We start from the raw sequence: 21,640 nt of genomic DNA on the forward strand, positions 1-21,640 counted from the left end.
ATTTTTACTATAGTTGGATGGCAGCACAAATTGACCGTTTCAGTCCGTCAACATTTTTTTTACAGTGTACAGTTAGTTACCAACAATAAAAACGGTACACCTAGATCCCGAAATACTCGCTTCTCTGCAAAGTGTTGTGTGTGTTGCCGAACTCTACGGCGATAAGTGGATTTTAAAAGCAAATTTTCAATGATAACTTCTACAAGCGCCGTAGAGTTAGGCAAACAACACATAATTTCATGCAGGAAAGCGAGAATCTCAGGATATAGGTGTCCTATATTTATTGCCTGTGATTGTACATTTAACTTTAATGCTTACACGAAGAATGGTTGTTATAACTGTTGCACTTTATACTCAATGCGAAATTTGTTGACGTAAGAGGAATCAAAATTCAGTTAAATCTAGTTTAGAGATTCTCTTTTCAGGCGCAAGCTCCGTGCCGTTGTTTTATAAGGTCAAGAACTCATAAACCTATAGAGCGGTCCTTTTAACACACGGCGGAAGAAAATGTCAGATATCGTCAAGGCGTAGAAGGAGCTTCTCTGAAAAGAACCGCCGTTGGGGAACGGATGAGCAAATAATCCGAAACCCACGGAAGCCATTAGGCGAAACGAAGGTGTGGTTCCATCTCGACGCCCCTAAACCAGTTGTTGCTCCAGGTTTTAGGAGGATCTTAGGGTTCTGTCTTTCTCGTGGTTTCGTCGTGGATTGGTCCAAGTGGCGCGGTTGGGAAGCATTGTTGTCGGAGTGGTCGTTTTCAGTTTCAGGAGTCGACTATCCATTAGTATTTAAAATTTAGAATTTTTCTTTCGGTTTACGAAGGGTGTTTCGTATGCCTGCAAGAAGAATCTTGGATATATTTACACGTACATGCTACTTCCTGTTTCTGCTTACAAGCTTTAGTACAAATAGCCAACAGGCCGACCTCCGTAGCAGAATGGTTAGCACGCCGCGCTACGACACCAGGCGTCCCGGGTTCGAATCCCGAGCCGGGCATGGATGTCCTTTATGGGTGTCCCTTTATCACTCTACTCATCATCACGATTAGCCAAAAGTGGCTTAAAGCAAAGTAAAATAAACCAAATCAATCAATCAACAAATAGCCAACGATCTCATCTACTGGATACGTACATAGAGTGGCAAAATATTCTACGAGGGCTTCCACGATGGTGTAGTGGTATGTCGTAGCCTTGTAATCAAGATGTCCCGGATTCGATACCCGGTGGAGGTACATAGCAGTTCGGATCCCAACCAATTAGCCTATATCTGCATAAAGTGGACTCTGAACAAAACCAAGTCAAAATGTTCAACGTTCGGAAAGTATGATATAGCTGTTGCTTTCTTACAGCAGTAGCTTTTGGCCTCCTCGGTGGTATGGTGGTAACGTCAAGGCCAAGTGTTGCAATCAAGGTGTACGGGGTTCGATACCCCGTCGAGGCGTATAGTGGTTCGGATCCCACTTTAAATTGTAGGTCCTGTCCCGATTAGCCTATCTGTGCATAAAGTGGGCTTGAAACAACAACTCAACTCCCTAGTAGTTTGGCTTTGATTGATTCAATTAGGCTTTTAACGTCGCTGTTCTGCCACTTTTGTCTAATCGCGACGATGGGGATTAACGATAAGTTGAAATGGATGAAGAGACAATCAAAAACACACACGGAAGAGACAATATAATTCCTATCCTCGCTGTAGATTCAGGTGCCAGAGCCTCGGTAGTTTGCAACACACAGTCCACGCTGTAATACATGGAGGAGAGGTTTCCATTTGGGTCTCTTTGCAAAGAATACCCCTTACACATCTTTCCCGAAGTTGTTTTGCAATTCTTTTCATAATTCTATGCCAATATGCCTTCCGCGTTAATGTTAATCTGTTTATAATAAGAGAGCAAGCCTTTTAGAAGCATTTAAACCACACAAATAACTTTACATCGTAATATCACTAGTTACAACTTCTTCCGCGTCCTCTTGGGGCTGTAAAAAGAGAGTTAAAACAGGATGTAGTACTTCCATTTGTCGCTCTCCAAGTGCTTCATAAATTCTCCGAACAACCCGAGTCAACATTTTTACCTTTCCGCGCAGCTCCTTCGGTCGCAGCGAACACCAAATTCGCATTAGCAGATCTGAATTGTCGCCCGTAAAGCATTCAGTTTAAAGCATTAAAGCAGATCGAATCCACGTCCGCTGCCAGCAATGTTAAGGGTGGGGGCATTGCGTCCATGTTATTTGTAGGACTTAAGGAGACGACAATTAGCTCAATTACAGGCTCAATCCTTAGGCTCTTAATGCTTCGACGGTGAGAATTAAAGATCGAGAAGTAAACCAAGAAGTAACTGAAACTAGGGAAAAGGCAAGTAATTTTTGTAGTTTTTCTTAATAAGAAGTGGTTAAGTTTTGTGCCAACAGGTCTTCTTCACCACATCCTTATTTTCACCCATATTTGGCCTCAGTTAAGTATTAGCCATCATAAGGAGGGTGATGGTGATAATGAGTAATATTCTGAATTTGCATTTGAATTATGTTTTAAGTCCACTTTATGAACAGTTAGGTTAATTGAGACTGGACCTACAGTTGAAAGTGGGATCCGAAACACTATGTGACTCCACCGGTATCAAACCCGAGACCCCTTGATTACAAGGCAATGACGTTACCACTACGCCATTGAGGAGGCCCAATAGCAATATTCTGAGAAAAGTGTATTCTTCAGTTTTAAAACTTCAGAAAATTTTATGCACAATATTTAAAGATACTCCACAGTTTATATTTACAACATAATTTTTAATCCGCAGATGTCTTTAATGTGTGACAGTGTGGTATGTACGGCTCCTTTCTAGCCACATAGTTAGCGTACTCGTCTTTGGTGTGAGAAGTTCCGGGTTCGATTCGGTGTTGACCCACAATCGGGAGGACAATTGAAAAGAAGTAGTAGCAAACTCCAGTCCAGTGAGTCAGAAAACAGAGGGAATGGAAATCGACGCGCTAACCACACGTCGTCCAACGGCAGCCATTCATATGGCTGTTGTAGTTTCTCGATTATGTTTCCAAAGTTATCTCTGTCTCTTTGCAATTTCCCCATTGTTATTTTTCCACTCCCTCTCTCTGTCTTTCTCTTTGTCCCATTTCAATTACACTCTCCCCTTCCCATCTGCCCATTCCTGATTTCGTTTCTTCAATATTCCTCTCTTTTCGTCTCTACTCTCCATCGTCTCTTTATACCACTTCCACCTTACCGATTCTACACTTCTTTTTTATTTCTTCCATGTCCACTTCCCTCTCTCTTCTGTCTCATTTTCATATCTTCCTTTTCCTCTTCTCTGTCTCTCTCTTCTTTGTTCTTCTCTCACCCCTTGTCTTCCTCTAGCTCTCTTTTTCTTTAATATTTCTATCCCTACCTTATATCTTATTCTCTTACTACCGGATCTACCTTTTTTCCTCACCCCCTAACCGCCCTATGCCTTATGTAATTTTCAAAATTCTTATTTGATTTCTGAACTTCCTTTTCAATACTTACAGAATATTAGGTCTAATTCTAGAGTGCCTCCAGCTATTCTGCAAATTATTTTCCATCCACTTCTTCACCCACCAAGAATATCCGCACGCGACCTTCAACTTTCGACTTCCGGTTTGATTTTCTCTCAAGCCCGCGAGGAGTGTTCCAGTTACGAGGTTATCAAGTTTTCTATTAAACCGAGGAGCCTCGCAGGTTAAGTTGGCGATTATATCAGTTCAAGGGAATGTCGGGATCTAATATCTTCCCCAGACTGTAATAAGCACTCTCCCCGGAAGAGAAAGGCTTGTATTTCCTTCAGTCTCTTAGTTAGGCTTTGTATTTTTAAGGCGTCAGTACGTTTTTAATCTCGACAAAGTATTCGTTTAATATAGTTAGTAGTGTATAGTTTCGGTGATTGGGTTCCAAAACTGGGGAGGGGGGATGCAATTTACTTTTTCTTGGTAGACAATGCTTAGCATTAAGAGGGCATAGTGCAGGGGCAAAAGTGGCAAAACTTAGGGGACAACTAACCCTTATCGTCGCCACAGGTAGATAATAAGGTTACACTTCTACAGTCAAGTCGGCAGCGCTGACGGTAAATAGTAGTCAACACGTCATTCATTTCTAACAATCTATGTGATAAATAAATATTTCTGATATGTTATATTGGTTGTAAGGTAGAAATTCACTCAATTAGGCTTAGAATAATCCAATTGTAGCGCTGATTTTGCTCCAAAACTACAGGGTAAGTAAAAAGAATGAAACAAATTTGCACAGTTATTATGACGTTACTATTTATGATAAAAAATCAGACAAGGCATCAATATAAAGAAAAAACTGGAAGTTTACTCACATGATTCGCATTACAAAGATTCAACATGGGAACCAGGTGTAACGCAGAAAACGTCCAAACGATAATCAAGTACTTGCTATGCACGAGACAGAAAGTCGTTGTCCACAGTTTCGAAGGCACTAACAATTCGCAGTTGTAACTTTGACAAATCTTTCGGAAAGGTGAAACATATGCATTACTACCGAGAAGCACGCAGAAATGTCTTTGCACCATTGTGATTGAATCAGTTCTCGATAGCTCCAACATACAATACGCCTTCTACTGGTCATTAGCCATTTTGCGATAATGGTGATTCTGGTGGAGCAGCAGCAAAGCAGCATTAGCCCACTAAATGGGAATATAACTTCCAGAGTTTTTCTTATATTGAGGTCTTGTTTGATTTTCTGTCACAAATACAGTAGTTACGTCATAATAACTGTGTAAAGTTGTTTCATTCTTTTGACTTACCCTGTATCAATCATCTTAGTTTATATGAAAAGATGAACGTATAGCAAACATCTCGAGCGAACTTTTCTGTTCGCTATCTAGTTATTTAAGTTAGATTGGGTTGACCTTGAACCGCCCATTTTAAGCAAACAGACTGTAGTATACGTTCTCGCATCTTCTTTCCGGTTGGCATGTCTAGAGTCCGAATTGAACACGACGACACTGTAAAATTCATAGCGTTGCGGTTCCTCGTTCCATCCCAAAGCTTCCTTTTCCGTGAATGAACAGTTGCCAGTGCATGAATGCGGGGAAAAAGTGGAAGCACATGCAAAAAAAAAAAAAAAAAAATAGTCCGTAATGCAGGTATTTAAACTCAGTCTGCATTACCCGAGCCTTACCTCAACCCAGATGCCCTTGCAAATGCTACAATGGCATATCCTCCCCCTCCCGTGGAGCAGTGTGGTGTCGTTACTGCTTAGAATGTAGGTGAAATGGCAACGGATGCTAACGAGGACAACGGGATAACGCTGCAGTTGCCTAGGCAACAGCATCCCATGGTTTCCATATCTGTGTGAGTATCTGCAGAGCAGTTCGCACCTCTGAGATGACGCTTAGTGCAAAAGCCTTGGCTTTTGGCGGAGATGTTCAACAAGACTTGGAGATCCTTAGCACAGTATCAATTGCTTAATCATCAACTCCCAGAGAGAATTATCTAAAGGAAGGAAGGGATGCTCAGAATCGAGGATGCATCTTGAAGAAATACATGAGACACCATATTTTCGAGTTTTTCAACAATTCTTTAAAGATAAAGTTATATCTGCATATTGCTTCAAATTGATTAATTTTTGTTACTTAGCGTCACTTTTCTGCCCCTTTTGACTAATCGCGACGATGGCAATGAGCGACGGATATGATGAAATTGATGAAAAGACACTCACAAAGAACATCAATGTCCAGGCCGGGATTCGAATCCGGGATTCATGGGGTCCCACCATGCTGTGATAACCACTCCGCTACGGTGGTCGGCAATTAGTTTCTTTCAACTTCTTTCATATTTAAATGCCATTTTTTCCGTATTGCATGTTCAGAAGACAAATGAACCCCTTTCAAAATGTTCACTTTATTCACATGAGTGGCAGAAGCAAACAAGTGCTTGAGTACTTTTATTGAACTTTCCTTCGGTAGGGTCTGACAAATCAAGAGTCTTTAAAGACCAAAGAAGTAACAATAACAACCAGTTTATATGGAAGTTATGAGAGTAATAAAAATGGATGGTGATGAAAAAATAGAGAGAGAAAAACACAAGAAAATAGAGAAAATGGGAGAGTAAAAGAAACTACAAACAAGAGAGACAGTACAAAAGAAGAAATAGACATCAAGAGTGTAGGTAAGGATCCAAAAGGATCAAGCAACCCCTTGTTGAAATTCTCTTCTTGAAACAGTAAAGTGACAAATTTTGAAAAATAACTTATTCTCCATCCACTGTGAGAACAAAGTTAACGTAAACAAAACCATGAAAAATAGTTCCTTCCCTATTTGTTAGTTCTGGTGTTATTTTTAACCACGAATACATTGGTCGTAGCTGTACAATTCATTAAAAAACTTCCACAATTTCAGTATAGCAGCTACGTGGCATGGCTTTATTACATGAACTACGTGTAAGATTCCTGCACAGCTGCCATTGGATACCCAATATGATTTCTCAAAGCCACGTGCACATGTTGCGTTGGCTTTGTTCTTAGAGTGGACAGAGATTAGTTAATTATTTTTACACTTGTTTTACTTTGGGAAACAATTAGTTCGTAGGAACTGCATGTGAAATCATGATTCCAACGAAGCACTCAAATACAGGGTGACAAGAAATAACCCGTACTAATGTTTGTGATCATAAAGTTATTAAACCGAAACAATTGAGCAAAACAACACTGAAGAACAATGACATGGGACCTTAGGAACAAGATGTTCAGCCGGTTTCGAAGTGGCCTCCCTGGGCGGCGATACAGAGGTCCAAACGGGCTTTGAAATTTTGGGCAATGGGCCGCAGGTCCTCGGGCGACAATCGATTCCACTCATGACGCAGCAATTGCTTCAGCGACTCCAAACTGTGGTGGCGTTTAGCACATACCTTGGCCTCAAAAATTGACCAGACACTGTAGTCTATTGGGTTGAGGTCCGGCGAGTAGGGCGGCCATTCCGTCGATGCGATGAACTCCGGAAAATGGGTTCTGCACCACGCTTGCCACATTTTCGCCCTGTGGGCCGGAGCGGAGTCTTGCTGGAATGTCAATTGCCTATCGCCGAAGTGCTGCTGGGCCCACGGAAGGACGACGTTCTCGAGATTGTCGCGGCGGTACACGTCTTGGTTGATTTTGACCCCTTGATCCACGAAAACCAGGGGCGTCTTGCCGCTTGCGCAAATTCCGCCCCACACCATGACAGACTGCGGATTTTGGCAGTGTTTGACGATGGCTGAGGTACCGGGAGCCTCTGCAGACCAGGTCCTGTTGGTTTGGTGGTAGTGCATCTGCTCCACGGTGAACAGCTTCTCCTCTGTGAAGAGAATGCGTTCCCATTGCTGACCTGCGGCCCGGCGCTTCAGAGGGCGGCATCTTTTGAGTCGCAGGCGCTTACTTTCGTCGGTGAGAAGTTGAACTTTTTGGAGCTTGTACGCCTTGAGGTTGAGGTTCTTTTTCGCCATTTGCCGCACCGATTCGCTGTTGATCCCGATCTCACGGGCGACTTTTCTCATGGAGACCTTCGGATTTCGCTGAACTCGCTTTTTGATGATCTTGCGGTTCTGGGACGTGTTGACGGTAGGCTTTCTTCCTCTTCCGGGGCGGTCGCCTTCATGGCCGAGCTCCTTGAATCGATGAACTGTATCTGAGACTGTCATTTTTGGAACACCCAGCAAACGAACAATTTCACATTGACGCTTTCCTTGACGCCACAGTTAAAAAATTGCACAGCGTTTGGTTGACAGTCTGAAACACAAAGACTGTAATCGCTATGAAGCCGAAACAACAGGTACACTTACAAAAGACTATGGAGAATCCAATAACACAACAATTATTTGGCTACGGTACACTACATTCTTGGCAGGATACGGAAAACTTTGTACGGGTTATTTCTTGTCACCCGTTAATTAGAAAATATCTATAAAAAAATCTTGTTTCTCTAAACATTAACCTTGGCAAGTGCGGAAGTTAATATGAGTACAAATATACTCAATTTATGTCTAAAATTAGATTTCTAAATGGATTAGCCATTCCAAATACATAGGTTAAAATAGAAGTTCTAATTTTTGAATATTTTCCTTGCAATTGCAGTCTGAGAGAGGTAGAGAAATTGCTGGTAAAACATGATCCTGGAAAACCGTCCATTTGAGCCTCGAACCAAGTCTCTTCGGGAGCTCTCTGGGTAAAGTTTCAAGGAGAGCCTAGCAGGCAGTCAGGGCCTTCCACGGGACGACGGTAAATGGTCCTGACAAGCCATTAAGTCTACATACCAGGGTCTTGAGTCCCGAACGTGGACTCTTAATAGGAGTTTCTGCTTCAACAAGAAAAGGAACTCAACCTCGTTTTGAAGATGCTTCTTTGCAGCTTACAAATGTCTGCCTTCTGAGAGCCACGGTGCGCAGAGATTCCAAAGCAAGTTTAAAAGCTTTTGTTACTGATTGCTTCTAATAAAGACTGGTCTGATATTGTAATGCATTTAACAATTGCAGAAAGCAATTTCAAGAGAACTCATATCAATTTACGGCAGGAAAGAAGCCAATAGTACAACGTAAGTTCTTGACAGGCTGGTAAAACTCTACCAGAAAAAGTGCCAGCTTTCACCATCCCTAGTTGGTACCATGTATGACCTTCAAGGACGAAGAGAACTTTTCTAATTTTAGGATAGTCTCGGACAATTCTAGATATTGGTAAGCTTAGCTAATATGCTAGAGCTGAAAATACTTTATGTCTAACCCAATTGTTCTTCAGCTTGTATGTTGGGAAGCTTTAGAGGGCCATATAATTCCATTACACAACAGGGTCCTATAAATAAGGCAGTGAATTGTTCAATTTTCATTAACTTAAAATGAAATTTTATGAAAAGCAATAGGGTAACTTCGGTGAATAACGCCAGGCGGGAAACAACGCCATTTTAAAGTTTCAACCAGGAAAGCATGGACACATGTAAAGTTAAGGGATGACTCACCGTTTTGCGATAAACAATGGTGCCTGGTAGCATTGCTGATAAGAACGGTTGCCATTGTCGAGCCTTCATTTAAGAGAAACACTTTGAACAGTGTAGACGTTTGAGTTGCGTTTCGAGGAAAAAGGGTCCACATTTTCATCGCGCCGACAAAGATGAGTGCTTTTCTATTGTAGGATTAGATTTTAAATGTTAACAATGTTGTACGTACACAATACGTTTATTACGTAAGAGAATTATGTGTTTACGGTTTTCATGGTCGGTGTCGTAAGTTTAGAACAGTTGGTTAAACTGCAATCTGTTGTTTCGGGAAATAACGCCATCATCGTGTCGGGGAATAACGCCACTCAATTTAAACTCAAATTTAAGGAAATGTTGATTTCGAAAATAGCTTTATCCTTGCTCAGTTACTTTCGAGGCGTACAGATATTTATTCCCGGTTAATTTCCTCTTTCAGATGGCGACAAAATGTAGAAATATACAGGCCAAATGGTCAGTAGATGACTTTAGGCAAGCTATGGCAGCCGTCAAGCAAGGAATGAAGATAGCATGCGCTGCACGTTTGTTCCAAATTCCTCGCAGAACTTTGAGGGACTGGGTATCGCGAAAAGACAAAAAAAAGACATGCTTTTTCTAATAACTTACTACAGTAATTATTTTTCCTAGTACAGTTTAGTAAAGAAAATGTGAATGTTTTATTTGTAATTAAGATAATGTGAATATTTTACTTGTAATTAAGAACATGGCGTTATTACCCGACAGGTCTGGAAATAACGCCATTTTGCATTACCACAGAATTTCGTATTTTATTGCTTTCATTATAACAGTGCAATCAATATTTTATTATTACACAATAGAGGAAAGTTCATTCTCCTAAACATGTAAGTTTCATGTTCCTAACAATAAAAATGTATGAGTTATAGAACAAAATGACCAATTGGTGGCGTTATTCACCGAAGTTACCCTATGTGTTCCTAACAGAGTAGGATATATCTTTCGTGAGGATGGCTCACGTCTAATCTAAATTCGTTTAAATATTAATATTTTGATAAATATGGCATTAATTTAGAAAGTAGTTTTGGAATTGTATACACCTCGTGCAGAACATACCTGAAATGTGAGAACTTTCTTTCTACAACAATAACAGAAAATAATACATGAACTCAGGCACCGATTCTCCTCTTCCAAAATTAGACCAATGGGTGCAATTTATACATTCCATACCTTATATCCATCCATATAATGAAAGAATCATCTTTGGGAATAGAAAGTAAGAAGTCATTGCTGTGACACAGTACGGATCAGGACCAAGCTTCCTTTACAGGAATCAATAAATATGGTACGGCATATTGATAACCCAAGTCTTTCATGACATCGACAATGACTTTGCACAACAAATATCATTACTCATTTTGCAGATAGCAATTAATTATCAGTGGCGGTCACGAAAGTGTCAAATAGTGATGCCCGTTTGGTATCGAATTTCAGTCTTGTGGTCAAGCCGTCAACAGTCAGATTTCTCTTCGCTTGTTTGTGTACATTGAGGGGGTCGTACATGGATTGGCACTTATGACCTCACCTCAATCAACAATTTGACATAGCACCAAAGGAAGGTTTATTGATGACGGGTCAACCTGACGACAGATTTTTCCATACTTTCCCAGGCAATCCATGGAATCTTTAACAGAGGCGTAGTATTTCATTGGTCCATATTTGAGCCTATCATCTTCTAGCCGCGGTTAACCTGACAGTTCCAAATATGCGACAGTAATTAAATCAACCAACCAACACTCTTCTTCCTGTTAGACTTTAATTGAATTATATAATTGCCCGACACATGGTAGTTACCTTTACAGATATTATTTTGTCGCGACCATGACTTTAATTGTAATTCAACCGCATTTTTTAAAAATTGTTTCCAAGTATTGACTGCAATTAGCTCCTCTCTTATAAATAAATACGGTGCTAGGGCGGCTTACAGTTACTAAGAAGGGAAATAGTTTGTAAAGTCTCGGAGAATAGCAGTCTTGCATGTCGCGTTAAACGCTACTCTGTGGTAACGAACTCGTAGGGAAGATTGCGCAGTGTGGTTCTTGACCATGGCGACGTTTCCACGTGTTGCGCAAGCAGGAGAGGGGGAGGGGAGAGGAGGGAGGCGACAAAGACAAATCTTCCAGTCAAGCCTCTCCGCTTGCGATTCCTACGTCTGGGACGGCGGCTCAACGAATAATATTGCCTTAGTTCCTGCACGGTTTTATCCTAATGTTTATGCTCTTTGCCAAACTCAAAAGTTAGTTGGGTTGCCTATAAGTCAAGGCGTACACACTGAACCCAAACACGAGCACACGAATATCCAGATGTACTTTTTGTTATTTTACAAGTATATCTCATTTCTGCTGAATGAAGAGATGAGAATGAGTGATGATTAGATGAAATTGATGAAGGGACACTCACAAAGAAGACCCATGCTCAGGTCGGGACTCAAACCCAGGTGGCGAGATCGAATGTCGATCACTTATCACGGTCAGCCACCGCGTAAACTTTATTTGCAAATTAGGCTAATCGGAATAGGACCTAAACTGTAAAGCGGGATCATTTTTTTTTATTTTTGTTATTTTTCTGCCACTTTTGGCCAATCGCGGCAACGAATGATATTATAAAATTGATGAATGGACATTTACAAAAAACCCACATGCCGAGGCCGGATTCGAACCAACAACCCCCGACGTCGTAGCGCGCTGTGCTATCCACTACACCACTGAGGTCGATTCTAAAGTGGGATCCGAAATATAAAGCAATGTGCCTTCACAAGGGACAGTACCCAGGATACCTTTACACAATGTGACAGTGGTAAATTAGCAGTCTCGAAAATAATAGATAATACTGTACAGATACAAGTGCAAGCTGAATGCTCAGATATTCAGATATGGACTTCACCTGGACTTCCGCGTAGTCATGGTTAGTGCTAATGACTGCGTTACGAGCGGTCCTGGGTTCGATTCCCATGGAAGCCTTCAAATCATGAACACAATTGCGGAGCTACTTCGAAAGCTCCGAGGAAGACAGCGGCGATGAGACTCGATGCGGTGATCAAACGTCCATGTGAAAAGCCGCTATACGGTATGGACCTCTCTTACTGACCTCCTTTAGTTTCACTTTTGAATACTTAGATCATAAGAATTATGACGATTATCTATTATTTGGATGAGCCACTGAAGTTCCTGGGTTCAGTCCCGGCATGGGTGTTCTTCGTGGATGTCCAATCATCAATTTCATGTAATCATCACTCATCCTCATCATCGCAATTGCGTTCCTGCAGCGACCGGTACCTGTCTTACTTGTAATTATCATTCCTTTATAACAGCCAGCACAAACTACTGTGACCGAAATTAAATTACATATGTAGAATATATGATTCCTGGGCTGACATTCATTTTCCAAGACCCCTCCTCCCCTCCCGGAACGCCCATGAAGGGGAGGAAGCTAGAAAGCAGGAAGTAAAGGATTGTATGAGAAAGAATTGTGTGTGTTCAAGAATCCAAATGGGCTGTGCCGTATACGAGACACTGTTATCATAAAAATGACGTGGTCAAAATTGTGTATACTGATACATTCAAAGGCTAATAACTCAATCAGAGACTCGCTAACTGTTTTGTAATTCTCACAATACATTGGGTTATTCCTTTTCTTCTAATTACAGTATCATGTGTACATTTGTGAAACGTGTGAAATTTATTTTAAAATATATATATTGCTCTACAGTATATGTTTGACGTAAAAGTAACCAGTTTTTCATGCAATCGATAGCGAGTTAGGTGGGAAATGCTTCTTGTGGTACAAGAGAATTGTGTGAGAGAGAGTAGAGAGAATGAGGGAGTGATAAACCCGGGGAACACAGACGACGTGTTTCTTCTTCGACTGTCACCAGGGAAATCCTGCCCGAGAGGTTAAAGGGAACGTCGACCAGCGTGCTTGTCTAGGACCGCCTATTTATATGACGGATTCTGCGCCTCGATCGATGGGCTTTTTGTGGCGCAATGTATTTCCGCAGTGTCCGTGAATTTGGCGCCACCCGCATGACGAGGTGATACAAAAAAAGGAAAACTCGGTCTACAAACAGGTTGTTCCTACATTTTCGTCACGACTCGGGACACGCAAAGCACGCGAGAAGTGGAACCGTGGAGATTCTGTAGAGATGCGGGAGGCATTTTGGTTGTGAATTCATTAGTTGCTGAGAATTGTAAAGTTCCCGCAAGATGGCACTGTCTTTTAAATGGGTCCAGTTGTCAGTTCTTATCGACATGTGAAAAGTAAAATTGTCATGAGGGACTTCCTTTTCTAGTTTGTGCTGAATTGTCTCGACAAATCCCCAATCTACTCGCCTCATTTTGGGGAGTATAATTTTACAAAACTCCCCTTTCAATGTCGTGGTAAAAGTAAATTGATGCGTAGTACCTACTGTAGCAGAGTTAGTTATTTACCAATTTCAAGAGATTAACGAATCTTAGAGTTATGGAAACAAACTCGTGTGAATCTATGAAAACATTTTTTTTTAAATTTTCATTCAATGAAAATAAAATTTGTATAAGATTTATTAAGTTTGAAATTAAATATATTTTCCAATCAATAGGAAGTTTATTTTATTTTACATGTTACCTTAAGGCTTTTAGATTATGAGGCCGTTGGAGGCACATAGTGGTTCGGATCCTACTTTAAACTGTAGGTCCAGTCCCAATTAGCCTTACTGTGCATAAAGTAAACTTAAAACACCAACTCAATCAGTCAATTAAACAATAAGCTCTCTTAAGATATAGAAACAAATTGGCTCAAGTTTCTCAAATACTCAAATACTTAAAGTAAAAACAGAAAATCACTTTTTTCTTTTAAGAGTCCTAAATAAACAGGACAACAAAATACAGATTCAGTAATGGAAGCAAGATGAAGTAAATTATGCTCACTTAAAAAAGGAAAAAAGAAAACTAGAAAACCAAAACTAAAGGCCGAATCACACGGAACTGGGTTTCCAGTAGGAATGTCCTAGTTAGCGCTGAACTGGCTACCCATCTGCTAGTTTTCGTCTCAGACGATACTTGATACCGTACTTGTCAGTATAGTTTTGTTCCCATAAGATATAGCGCAGAGCAGACAATCTAACAAGATGGAAGAGCGATTTGTATAACGCTGTAGGAAATTAGTGCTGTTATTAACAATTAAAAAGGAAAAGTATGGATTAGAAATTGGCTCGAAAGGAAATATTGTAATCAACGCGTACTGAACAAGCTTTTTAATTAACTCTGGTACAGGATTCATGCATAAAAAAATGTTCAACTAAATATATCAAACCTTTCATTCACTTGTAATAATAAAGATTTTCATTGTCGGCTAATCATCTTTGTCACCTACAAATCTCATTGCTTTGCATAACTACCGAAATATTAATGAACTGAACACGAATGCACATCATCTCTGTTGTTATTTCTTTAATGAGAAGCGAAGAAAACAAACTAACACTCGGAAGCAACAGACATAAAAAAATTGACAAACTCACAGATTATCTTCACACGGCCAAACTTCGATCTGATTGGCTGTTCCACACAATCCAGTCGAGGAAAACCAGTTGCAAATAGAACATGGCCTATTCCTCAAAACCAGTCAAGCAGCCAGCCCGGCGGCCATGATTTCCACCCAGGTAGCCAGTTCAGCGTCAACTAGGGTATTCCTACTTTTATCCAGTACCGTGTGATTCGACCTTAAGGAAAGGAATGGAAAGGAAAGAAGTGCCACGCACATAAGACACTTCGTCGCACTAAACATTACTAATTCCATGCGAAACAAAAAGTGAAGTATCGTCCTGGAGTTTGTATCGAAAGAGAGAAGTCCGGAAAGTCCCATGACGTCACTCTCCCTTCGCAGAGTACCATGACGCCCTCTCTTTACTCCTGGAAAAAAAAAAATTCTTTTCATTTCTTCCTCAATGAATCTACTCTTATGACGCATAAAAGACGGAGAAGAAGAAGGAACGGGTAAAGTTCTCTCTCTTTCTCACTCACTCTCACGCAACGGCTTCCTGCTCAAAGAATTAAGGTAAGGAGTTACAGTTACGCACCATGTGTGCATTTATTTCAATATCGTCGGAATGGGCAATGCTACTAAAAAAACTGGGGTAATGCAAGAGTATGAATGTCTCCCCATGTTGCAAGTGGGAGCGTTTTTTTATGTCGATTATTAAGCTAGACACGATACTTGGAAAATATAATGAGCGAGTATTTTCAGAATCCCATGTATTCCTTATGGAGGAATAAAACTAAACCACTTCAAGTTCAAGTTGCAGCTAATCAAATGGAAGTTTCGACTTTTCCGCTGGTCAAAATCATCATAAATCTGTCCTGTTCCTGTTGATACCTTTTTCTATGGCATCGGAAGTTTGATATTCGCAAGAGAACAAATCAAATAATACTCCCATAAGCGCAATGCATTTCACCTTGTTTCCTACAGCCATCCTGGCAGTGTTGCCGAACCTGATGCGCATAAAAGAGCTAAATTTTAGCTTAAATGTGGTTAAAGCTCTTTTCCAGTCTTACGGCGAACGCCCTACATGCTGGCAAGGAAAGTGGGAAGCGGGCAAGCGACCAATCCAGCGCGAGGTGCACGTACTAGTCCCTACCCTCGACGTCGTAACTCTCGGCGTCTGTTGTCTGATTGGTCTGCTCCGTATTCCCCGCTCCCCACTTCCTTTGCCAGCATATAGAGCGCCCGCCGTAACAGTAAAAAACTGACTTTCAAGGAGCTAGATTTATGAAGGCTGGATAAAGTACCTCTATGGGTAATTTTAAGTTTCAAAGGGGTGGGGCCGCTGATATTACCGTTAACTTTAAAGTAATTAAAATTCATTCTTAGTTATCCGGCGGCATCATAAATCTCAATAACCCACCGATGGCCTTATGAAAACGGATTACAATATTATGTCTGATTGATTTGATTGATTTGTTGTTTAAGTCCACAATGCAAGTAAGGCTAATTGGGACTGGACCTACATTTTAAAGTGGGAACCGAACCACTATGTGCCTCCACCGGGTATCGAACTCGGAACCCCTTGATTACAAGGCGACGACGCTACCACTGCGCCATCGGGAACAGTAGCCGGGGAGGTGAGAGGGGGGGGGGTTGGGCGACGCAGCGAATATAACATTATCACGTCACGTGCAAAATTTCATATACTCATGGCAGTAGTTGGTCTATGTGAGCCAGAACCAGTGATGGCATCATAGTGGGGCAAGGGGGCGGGCGCCTCAGTTCGCAGCCAAACGAGTGCACGAGAGAGCCAGATCTGGCTTCTAAAGAGTTAAGTTGGCAACACTGACTCGGAGGGAATAGTCTGGTAACACAATTGGGAAAGTTTGGATCAAGAATTGCAGGTTTTCTTTTTCGAATTTTGGAGAACGAGTTCCTCTGGGTGTTGAGGGCGCCCGCAGGAAGGGGGGCAGGGGGCACTTGCAATTCCCCCTGAGATTTCTGGAAAGAGTTAAAGTAATTCGAATGGTGAAATTGTAGCGATATTTTACAACAAAAATATTGTTTTTCATTATTATTATTATTGAAGTAGGGTTACATTTAAGCGTTCAGTCTAATATCTAACTATAGAAAAACAGCTTTTTGTCCTACATGAATTAATATGTTAAGTATACAGTTATGCAAATATACATAAATATACAGAATATGAAAGTTATGTAATTTTTTAAAAAAATATATACAATAAGTAGTAGCAGTAGTAGTTGTAATAATAATAATAGCAGTTATAATATAATAATATTTAAGTGATGAGCACAATTTGACAACCAGGTAATAATAATAATAATAAAAGTTTATATGACTCTGCCCCACTTTGAGAAAAAATCCTGCGGGTCACTTGCTCGGTGCGTTTATCAATAGTGACGTCTTCAGAACAGGACACGTGTACTTTTCCCCTCAAGAGAGCCACAGAAACTCCCAGTCGGATTGAATTTCTGGTCCTTTGTTCAATTGTGAAGTTCACATTGATCACGTGACAATGTCCAACCGGAAGAACAAAGCCATGGGGAAGGAAACAGTTGAACAATTGAATTCTATGGGTTTCACAACTTCCGAGATGCATTGTCCCTCCTTCGTAAATAATTGTTTTGCAATCAACAAATACAAATAAGCTGTTTTGCTTCCACATATGTCCAACCGGAAGAACAAAGCCATGGGGAAGGAAACAGTTGAACAATTGAATTCTATGGGTTTCACAACTTCCGAGATGCATTGTCCCTCCTTCGTAAATAATTGTTTTGCAATCAACAAATACAAATAAGCTGTTTTGCTTCCACATATGTATCAACAAAGGTTAATCCGGGCAACTTCTACAAATTTCTGATTGAATTCAGAAGTTTCAACGGAGATATTTGCCAGGGAGCAGTAAGGGGAAAGGGGCTGGCTCTCTAAAAACTGATAATATTTTAACTTTTTACGTTCCTGCGACAACATTTTTGTCTTACTTCAGTTCCCCTAAATAATTAATGTAATGGAAAAATTAAATAACATGTATCAAATTTATAATTTCCAGGAAACGTGGCTTCCGTCCAGCCCTTAGGTTCTTGATGGGCATTTTAGGAGAAATTTTTGGAAATTTCAGAAGCTCTCTCTACCTTCAGGTACTTGGAAAATCCGCTCTGTCCACTTACCGACCTTATCTAATCACGACAACAATGTTGCCAACCTGGCTCTTTAGGGAGCGGATCTGGGTTTGAAACGTCACATTAATGGACCTGGTTCGTCACTTGATCTGCGTATATTCTTACATTGTTATGCTGTTTTGACATTGTCAAGTATGACACAATTGTTAGTCTAGACAGACGAAACTTAGTAGAGGATGGAAACAAATTGTCAAGCTTTGTGATATGTACCTCCTTGAATGTGGCTTTTAGCTCCATTTGGGAAGTTACTTAGCTCTTTTCACTAATCTGACAACAGTGACAACTCCTTTCACCCAATAGATACAGTCCATGCAGTCTGATTTACAATTCTACACAACGGAATTGGGTACAATATACGATTCAGAGTGACTAGTCTGAAGAAAAAACAATAGCAATAAGGTATTGCAGTTTGTAACTAAGTTAAGCAAGTTATTTTCAATGCATGTGGCTTAAATGTGTGGTGCTGATTACGAAAAGGTTATTCGATTCCTTACAATGTCAATACTACGGTAATATAGTTACCGTATATGTTTATTACATTTTCGTACTTTATTTTACGTTGCTATTCTGCCTGTTAAGGTTAATCATGACGACGGTAATGAATGATGATATTAAATTAATGAACGATCACTCGCAAGGGAACATTCATGTCCAGGACAGATCTTGAACTTGGAGTCTTCGATGGTAAGATCTTAAGTCTCACTAGGCCAGCGAGGTAGCTACATTTCATAACATTCCCCACCCGGTAACGAATAAAGGACCTAGGGTGGAACGCTACGATTCATTAGCACGGTTTATAATAATTACTAATTATATAGAATGCAGTCAAATATAATATGTCTGGCTTAAAACTTTAAATGAGAGCTTGCAAGAACGCTTACAAAGAATATTTTCATTACATTCAATGCATAGTTTAAAAAGTTAGAGAACTAACTAGCACCTTCTAATGTCAACTATCGGTATTTCAGAAACTAATACACCTACAGAGATAAAATTGGCGTGGTTATATACCCATCTAACAGTAGTCAAATGCATGGAAAAAATTCTCAATATCATACCGTCTGCCTGGTCGTGATGTCATCAATGTAACTCACGTGAGAAAACGATATTTCAGACGCTAGATAAAAAATGTACCGTCCGCCTAATTCAATGTCTACTTCGCAAACACATTTGACTAATCTGTTGTATACATTGTAAAGCCGACTTTAGACGAAAGCATTTCCTTTAACATTTTTGCTGGCATATATGCTATGTAAAATGCTTCCAGAAATCTTATAGCAGATGGCACTTTGGCACTTTACACGAAAGCATTTCATGGAACATTTCGGTTAGCTGTTGAGATTACATTGTATGATACATACAGCACGATAGGCACATCGAGCTACTGGAGTCCTCAAAATCGGATCACTTTCAAATGAAACACACATAAAATCGAAAGTAGTATTTTTTTTTCGACACGAACTGAACAGCATCCGACAGGTACATCATTGCTAAATATGTTCCCGAAACGCTGTTTTTTACATTTGCATATTAAGTAGCACAGGGAAGTAGCTGAAATATAACTGCAGTGACAAACATATTTCACTAACACCTTTCACTACACAAAACACCTTGCACTACTGAATACACTATTCACTACACAAAACACTTTTCCCTACACAACACACTTCCCACAAATGATTGTATTTTTACCTTGTGCTCCAACACCATAGGCGGAGTTCTGGAGGGGCCAGGGGGCCTGGCCCCCCAACTTAAAAGAGATTAAAAAATACGCATGATTAAGTTCAGTTACTACATTTTTGTTATGAAGCCATACCGCAAATCTTGACGTTTGGCATGATGTCATGTGCGGTAATTGCGCCGCAATAGCGGGTCTCAGACGATTCGATTGATGTGATGTGTAAAGTTTGAAGAAAGAAAAACGTAAAATGATTTTGTGTTGAGTCAACAGTTTATGCAAAATGCAGTAATCGTACTGCTTTGCTTCTTTTAAAACTGAAATCCAGTATACTAATTAATATTTGTTTACTTAAGCGAGGAAATGTAACATTTTCAAATCTAAAAGGCCTAGAACTCAGTGTTTTTAAGTTGTTGTTTTTTTTAAAAGAAATTCCGGGGGAAGGCCCCGGTCTCCTTATAAACTAGGGGATATTCAATAACCCTCAGGTACATCATATGCTTCTCCCAGATTCTGCCCCCCCCCCCCAAAGCAAAAGCTCAAACTCCGCCCATGTCCAACACATTGTTCATGGTACCACGCTGAGTACCGTATGCAAGAAATCCAATAGCCGATAAAACTGTAATTTAAATCTGAGTATAAACGCTCACAACATCCACAGTTGTCGTTACCTTGACTTTCCTCTAACGATTCGTCATCAGAACTAGTGGAGCTATCAGTTGAAGAAATGTCGTCTCTCTTTTTCTGTAATGTGATGTTCTGTCGCCGCTTAGATTTTAGCAGAACTTCTAGACTTTTAGATGCTGCTGCAAGGTCTCGTAATTCTCTAACATTATTGGGCGATGTGACATTTGGGGATGTCCTTTTTTGGTGAGGGTACGATGATTATACGCGTATATGTGTGTGGGTGTTATATATGAGGTGTGGCTAGAAAAAAACAGAACTGTTGCTACAAAATCTTTTATTGGTTATATTGTACAATGCGAACATTATCCCCTTCAAAGTACTTCCCTGAACTATCGATACCCCGCTCCATACGAATCTTCCAATGCTGGAAGCAGTACTGGAATCATTTTCTGAAACCATGTTCATGACCTCCGTCGCTTTTGTTTTTACAGATTTTACGGTCGTAAATCTGGTTCCTTTCAGTGCTGATTTGACCTTTGGGAATAAAAAAAATTCGCACGGAGCGAGATGCGACGAATAGAGTGGATGTTCTAACACTGTGATCCCATGCTTAGCGAAAAAAAATCCTTGACTGACAATGCCGTGTGGGCAGGAGCATTGTGCTGATGAAGAATCCATGACTTGCTTTTCCACAAATCAGGTCGTCGCCTTCTTACTGGCTCACGAAGGGTCGTCAGCACAGTGATGTAATAATGTTGGTTATTTTGCAATAGCTCGAATACGCAAGCGACGATCTTTTCGAATCAATTCACCGACATTTGCAATGTTTGATTCCATTTTTGACGTGCAAGGCCGTCCAGGACGCGAGTCCTCCGCGATCACTTCCCGTCCCTCTTTAAACATTTGAAACCACTCAAACACTTGCGTGCGTGATAAACACTCATCTCTGTACACTTCCTTCAACAAACCATAAGTTTCTGTGGCGGATTTTCCGAGTCTCATAAGAAACTTTAAATTGATAGCCTACGCTGTTCCACATTCACACTTAACATTTTTCCGACGGAGCACAGATGTACGGTTCACTTCGTCCACAAGCTACAGTGGAGCTGAGCGCCGCGCACACTGGGCAATCACAGAGTCGATAGGCAGGATATCACGTTATACACTCATGCACCGCTTGACCTTGACGCGCTTGTCTTTTGTCGACAGCAACATCAATCCGGGTTTTTCTAGCCACACCTCGTATATCCGTGTTTTCCTGTTTTCTAACATCTAATCATATATTCTGTTTACATATTGTGCTATTTTGTGGTGATCCGATTTGCACTACATTTTATGATCCGATTTAAAGGATTAGTATACGAACTGCAAAGTACCGCCTACACGAGTAACAGCAACAATGACCATGAAAAAGTCAATAACATCGTATTTGTGTAGTATTCCTTCCATTTACAACACACAAACATCAACACCTATTACAACAATGCTTACCTTACGAGCTTAACCAAGTACTGAAGAAATATTTCACCGCTGTAAACACACACAATGGCTCACGTCAACAGTATGTTTCGAATCGCTTTGTCACTATGAATACAGAGTGAACACTGTACCCGTCTGATTCTGTTGCACGAGCCATGGGGTCACTCACTGATAATAGTAAAA

General features: G+C 40.5%; 2 protein-coding genes across 8 annotated transcripts in view; one reads left to right on the forward strand and one right to left on the reverse strand.

The window, feature by feature from the left end:
* Positions 1-21,640, reverse strand: part of LOC145998800 (uncharacterized) — a 321,949-nt gene that overhangs the window by 246,822 nt on the left and 53,487 nt on the right. The window lies entirely within an intron of this gene.
* Positions 1-21,640, forward strand: part of LOC145998817 (uncharacterized) — a 189,890-nt gene that overhangs the window by 127,741 nt on the left and 40,509 nt on the right. The window lies entirely within an intron of this gene.

Source organism: Lepisma saccharinum, chromosome 1, assembly GCF_977018435.1.
Source record: "Lepisma saccharinum chromosome 1, izLepSacc3.1, whole genome shotgun sequence".
In the NCBI taxonomy this organism is placed as follows: Eukaryota; Metazoa; Arthropoda; class Insecta; order Zygentoma; family Lepismatidae; genus Lepisma; species Lepisma saccharinum.